The sequence below is a fragment of the Arachis ipaensis genome, chromosome B5 (genome assembly GCF_059453495.1).
Source record: "Arachis ipaensis isolate K30076 ecotype BB chromosome B5, ASM5945349v1, whole genome shotgun sequence".
Classification (NCBI taxonomy): Eukaryota; Viridiplantae; Streptophyta; class Magnoliopsida; order Fabales; family Fabaceae; genus Arachis; species Arachis ipaensis.
This window is the reverse complement of record NC_142440.1, coordinates 88,331,359-88,338,116: the sequence shown is the minus strand read 5'-3', so window position 1 is coordinate 88,338,116 and position 6,758 is coordinate 88,331,359.

Genomic DNA, 6,758 nt, shown 5'->3' with positions numbered 1-6,758 from the left:
CTATACAATTCTAAAAAAATCCAACTACCCATTCTTCACTTTTTCACATACTCATGCATTTTTTTCCTTGATCACAACACATATGCATTGATTATTATTGAGCTTCACTTGGGGCATTTTGTCCCCTTTTATTACTTTTCTTTTCTTTTTCTTTTCTTTCTATTTTTTTCTTTTTCTTTTGATATCTACATATATTTTTTTTCTTTCTTTTTATTTTCTCATGTTTTTTCTTTTTGCAATAAAGTATATACAAAAGTGTCAATGCATATGGTTTTACATTTAATTAACACATGAGCATGTACCCAATTTCCTAAATATAGAAATACAAAACAAAAACACCCTTTTATCCCAACCAATGTCCCAAGTTTTCCCACATTTGAATGATACTCACACTCACTAGCCTAAGCTAATCAAAGATCCAAATTGAGGACATTTATTGTCTTTTGCTTTAAGGCTTGTAATGTGCTAAATTAAAGAACAAAGTGGGTTAATCGTAGGCTCAAAGTCGGCTAACAACGGTAGGTAAAAGGTAGGCTATTTGGGTAAGTAAGCTAAATGAAACGATGGCCTCAATCATATAAGTGCATGAATACACAAAATAACGGACATAAAGAATCAAGCAAATCAAAGATCACAATCATAGGAAGAGAACAATTGCACACAAGAAGGAAAATAAGTGGTTATAAGATGTAACCACACCATTAGGCTTAAATCTCACAAGTTTGTATTCTTAGCTCAAAAAACATGTTCCAAAATAAATTCTTTCAAGCAAGTTCAACAAAAAATTTCTTCAAATTGCTAGGTTGCCCTAAAAATAGTTTCTGGGAAAAGAAATCATCACCCCAACTAAGTAGTCCTAATATAAAAAGAAGTGGCAAAATATGTACAAATTCTAACTAGCATGCAACCTATCATGCAATGCAACCACTAAATGATATTGGTGTTGAAAAAGGAAATTGTTACCCATGGAGACCGGTCAGATGACCTCCCCACACTTGAAGATTGCACCGTCCTCGGTGCATTCAAAGAAGAGCAAGGTGGACGGGTTGCAACAACTGATGAGCTTCTTCAAAAGGTTATGCGGATGACTTGTTTGTTGCCCCATTTAAAATCTTTTCCTTTCTCCCTTCTTGGTGGCCATCCTAAAAGGAAAGAAAAGGAAAGAAGAATTAAGCCTATGACAAAGATATCAAAGCAAATAGAACATAGGCGGGGGCTAATGCCAAGTAAGAGTATGGTTCTCTACTACATGGTAGCTAAGCATGTGAGTGAGAAAACAATATAAGCAGCTAAGGCATATCATTAAGCTTGATGCAAGAGTAAAGTCAAATCATAAAGAGCATATTGAGCATCAAGAGCAAATAAGAATTGACACAAACAAGATTAGTGATAAGCATGAAAGCATTTGGTCCCATCCTAACTCAACGATAATGAGGCACAAGAACAAAGAATAATGAGTTAGGAAGGATTGAAGCACTAATCTCGTGTGTAGAACAAACATAACAATTAATGCAACAAGTTACGAAGCACCAAAATAATGCAAGAGAGTCTCAACAATTGAGTAGGAAAGTTCAACACCCTTATTAAAATAAGAGACTTAGAAAATAAAATGAAAACAGGCTATAAAAACAAAATTCAAATGCAAAGAATAAAAGTGTGCAAATGCAATAAATGAAAGATGATAAAAGAAACTCTTTTCCTTTTTTTTACCGACGCGAACACATCATGCACGCCAACGCGTCGATGCGCAGTTTGGCAGAAGGACGCGTACGCGCCAGGTGCGTGCACGCGTGGGTTATGTTAGGCGCAGCGCACAGCGTCAGCCCAAGGTTGGCCCAACTCTCTGGAAAATGTGCCAGGAGGGCAGGTGGTACTATCGACGCGCGTGCGCCATGCACGCATGCGCGTGCATTGCGCGTTCAGAATCATGGATACGTACGCACCAGTTGCGTGTATGCGCGGGTTGGTTTGTGCCTTAGGCCCAATGTTCGCACAGCGCAGGCCTAACTCTCGGGTTTTTAGCTGGGGGTGGAATTTTTGCATCCACCCGTACGCGCCATATACGCGTGCGTGTGGTTGGTCGAAAATGCTTGGGTCACGCGTACGCGCCAAGTGTGCGCACGCGTGGGTTGGTGCTCTGTTTTTCCAAATTTTTCCAAGTTCTTGCACCAAACCAAGCCTTCCAAACCTCCGAACAGCTACCAAAATACCCTAAAACCTTATTTAACATATTATACTACCAAATATACTCAACTAACTAAACTAAGCATGAAATCAAATTAAGTTTTATCAACATTTACAGAAGAGAAAATGAAAAGATTTTACCATGGTAGGGGGTCTCCCACCTAACACTTTTGTTTATTGTCCTTAAGTTGGACTTATGGGGAGCTCCATCAAGGTGGCTTGTGCTTGAAACCATCCTTGAACACCCACCAATGCTTGCATTTCCAATAAGCTCCATTCTTCAAGTTCAATTTTCCCAAGCCTTGATGGAGTTCTTCATAGATTAGGGGCTCCCAAAATTGATCCTCATGTATTCCCGGATCCCATATCTTGTTGCCACACCCATCTTCAAGTTGATCATCATTATTCCATTTGGGTGGTAAGCAAGATGAATTCTCTCTGAAGTGCCCAACAAGCCTCCTAGACCCATTGATGACCGGAATTGACACCCCATTCAAAATTGGTGAATTAGTCTTTTTGGCAAGCTCACCAAAATTATCATCAAGTAAAAACCCACAGTGGAGTGGGATCATATCCACAGAGATTGGTAAATTCGAGCAGTTTTAATCAATTGATGAATTAGTCAAGCGGATCAATAGGATTGTAGAGTGCAGAATTTTAAATGACATAAATGTAAATGACTAGAATATAAAGCAAAAGCAATAAAGTGCAGAAATATAAATGGCAGAAAGTAAAGTGCAGAACCATAAATGACTTGAATGTAAATGGGAATGGGGAATTGCTGAATGTAAAATTAAGCTATAAAGAAATGGATAGATAAGAATGGGGAAATTCATTGAGATTGGGAGATGTTGTCTCTTTGGATCAAGTCAAGCTTATATCCTCTTCAATCATGCAACTCATTGACCTCTTGGCAATCATGATTGATTGAGCCCCAATCCCTTAGTGACTCAATCTCTCAAATCTTGATCAATAGCCAATTCTTTGGTCTAATTGCTCATAAAGAGAGATATGCTTGGTCCCTGATTATACCACACACCATCATAGGTCCAAGTAGAGGGAGGATTATATGTCACATATCCAAACACCAAAACCCAGATTCTACTCTAGTGTGAGAAGGGATTTCAAGCATGGTTTCATGTTTCCTTTCCCAATGTTCCCATGAAACCCAATTGCATTCAATCTCTTTCCCATGATAATTTAACACTAAGCATTAAGAACGAAATTCCTTCTAGCAAATCAAAGAGAAGATGAAGAGAAGAAGGATTTCACTATCATTCATCCATCAAGTACAACAGAGCTCCCTCTCTCAACGAGAGGGAAGTTAGCTACTCATAGCTCAAAAGGTACTAAAAAGTGAAGTGTAAAAGTGGATCTAAAACTGACTGCTTAACCCCCTTCTTCAGTACTCCTTGGGGGTATTTATACTACTCCTAGTAAAATAAAAGAATTACAAAAGTGAAAAAGGAAAATTACATTTTGGAGGGAAAAGAAAACACTCAATAAGCATGACTTCTCAGCTGGCGTGTGGCTAGCGTGCCTCTGGCGTGTCACGTGCTCTTCATTTCCAGCTTGACATGCCACGCCTAATCCTTCAAGTGGCACGCTCGTCCCTCTTTCAACCTTGGCGTGCCACGCCTTCGAGCTCAAGTGGCATGCCATAGTGGATTTCTTGTGTTGACGTGCCACGCCTTCGAACTCAAGTGGGACGCCCCTTGCCTTTCTTACTTCTCTTTGCCTCTGGAAACTTGTACTGGCGTGCCACGCCCAAGGTCTGGCATGCCACACCCTTGCTTTATGCTTGGCTAGGCTTCTCTGGAAAGTTGAACTAGCGTGGCACGCCCAAGGTGTCTGGCGTGCCACACCCTCTTGTGAGTGAGTGGTTGCTCTATTTGGCGTGCCACGCCACGAACTCAAGTGGCATGCCCCAATGCTTCTCTTCTGAATGACACTGGCGTGCCACGCCAGGCTACTCAAGTGGCATGCCTAAGTGAAGAATGGTGAATGGCGTGCCACACCTTCGATACCAAGTGGCACGCACCATGTAATTGGCCTCCTTCATCCTCTCTGGAAACTTATACCAGCGTGCCACGCCTAAAGGCTGGCGTGCCACGCCCATGATCTTATCTTGGTTCCAATAGTTGGCGTGCCACGCCTCAGCCTTCAAGTGGCACGCCATAGTGAAATTCTAAGGTTGGCGTGCCACGCCTTCGATACCAAATGGCACGCCCAGTCCTTGCTTTTGGTCCTTTGTGCATTGGCGTGCCATGCCTGGTTGCTCAAGTGGCACGCCCAGTCTTCAATTGCCTTCACCCCCTTCTCTGGATTGTTGTACCAGCGTGCCACGCCATGCTACTCAAGTGGCACGCCCATGGATTTGTGAACTCTTCAAGCTTGGTGTGCCACGCCTGGGTCCTCAAGTGGCATGCCTAAGTGACTTCTTGCGGCTGGCGTGCCACGCCTTCGACACCAAGTGGCACGCCATTGTGAAGGTTCTTCTTGGGATGGAGAGTTGGCGTGCCACGCCCTTTTGCTCAAGTGGCACGCCCATAGTGGTTGATGAGTCAGGCGTGCCACGCCCAGCTTGGCGTTCCACGCCCCTTTTGTGTCCTCCATTGTAGCTTTCTGGAATTTTGTCTGAGCGTGCCACGCCCAGTCTCTGGCGTGCTACGCCCATATGCATGCTTTAAATCTCTTCTCTGGACTTTAGTACTGGCGTGCCACGCCCAGCTCCTGGCATGCCACGCCAGTGCATTTTTGTGGCCTTTTCTTCAAGTGTCATGCTAGTTTCACACGCCCAGCTTCTTGTTTGTCTTCTACCCCATTTTTTATGCTTTTCTCACTTGAAATTTAGCACAACTCATCTCAAAGTAGTGTACCATAATATTCATCAAATAATGCATGAATTTGTACTGACCAAATGAGATTTATGCTTTTATGGTCTTCTTTATGCAAGAAAGAAGGGTAGATGATGCAAGTCATCACCCATCTAGTTGAGATAGGGTATATCACCCCTGCTTTCCATAGTTTCAACACTTCTTTCTGAACCACTTCATTCATAGCTGGGTTCAGCCTCCTTTGTTGTTGTCTTGAAGGTTTGGCATCTTCTTCAAGCAAGATCTTATGCATACACATTAAAGGACTGATCCCCTTTAAATCTGCAAGTGTCCAGCCTATAGCATCCTTGTGTTGTCTCAGCACTTGGATGAGCTCCTCTTCTTATTCCTTACTCAGACATGAATTTATGATCACTGGTCAGGTGTTGTTAGCATCCAGATATGTATACTTCAAGCTGGGTGGTAGTGCTTTCAGTTCTAATTTTGGTGGCTCTGCATCTTTGTTGCTTGTAATGGTTGGCATGATTGAGTTTCTCATGGTTGCTTGTGGTGATTCTCCATCTGGTGCTTGTTCTAGCTCAATGGTTTCTCCATATTGTTCTTCTTCCAAGACTTCTTGAACTATTTGTTCCATGGTGTCTACCAGCATGCATTCTCCTATGGATTCCTTGGGGTAACTCATTGCTTTGAAGACATTGAAGATCATTTTCTCTTCATGCAACCTCAAGACTAGTTCCCCTTTTTGCATATCGATGATGGCTCCAGCAGTAGCTAGGAATGGTCTTCCTAGGATAATCGAGGTGTTGACCTCTTCTTCCATGTCCAGCACAACGAAATCAGCAGGAAAGATGAACTCTCCTACTTTCACTAGCAAGTCTTCCACCACTCCATGTGGAAACTTAAATGTTCTGTCAGCCAATTGGAGTGCCATTCTTGTTGGCTTGGCTTCCTCAATCTTCATCCTTCTCATCATGGTCATGGACATAAGATTTATGCTAGCTCCCAAATCACACAAAGCCTTCTCAATGGTGATGTCTCCTATGATGGAGGGAATTTGGAAACTCCCTGGGTCCTTTAGCTTTTGAGGTAGCTTCTTTTGTATGATGGCACTGCATTCTTCAGTCAATATTATGGTTTCTTTTGCTTCCCAGTTCCTCTTTTTGGTTATAAGCTCCTTCAAAAATTTAGCATAGAGTGGCATTTGTTCTAATGCCTCAGCAAATGGTATGTTGATTTAGAGCCTCTTGATGATCTCTAGGAACTTAGAAAACTGGCCATCCTTCCCATCTTTTCCCAGTTTTTGTGGGTATGGTGCCTTTGGCACATAAGGCTTCAAGACTGGTTTTGGTGGAGGTGGAGCAGGGATTTCTTCTTCATCCTTGTTCCCATGCATTACTGCAATTTCTTCATGCTTGTCTTTGCTTGGGGTTCCTTCTTCTACAACCTTCCCACTTCTTAGAGTAATGGCTTTGCATTCCTCTCTTGGGTTAGCCATAGTATCACTAGGAAATGTGTGTGTGGGAAGTGGGATTTTCTTGGATAAAATCCCCACTTGTGCTTCCAACTTTGAGATTGTTGTGCCTTGATTTTTCAAATTTAACATGTATTCCTCTTGATTTGCATCTATCTTTCTGTCAGTTTGTGCTTGTCTGTCCATAAGGGTGGAGACTGCTCCTGTAATTTGTGAGGATAGTTGTGCTATTGCAGCTTTCATCTTCTCAAAGTTGCTCTTGATTT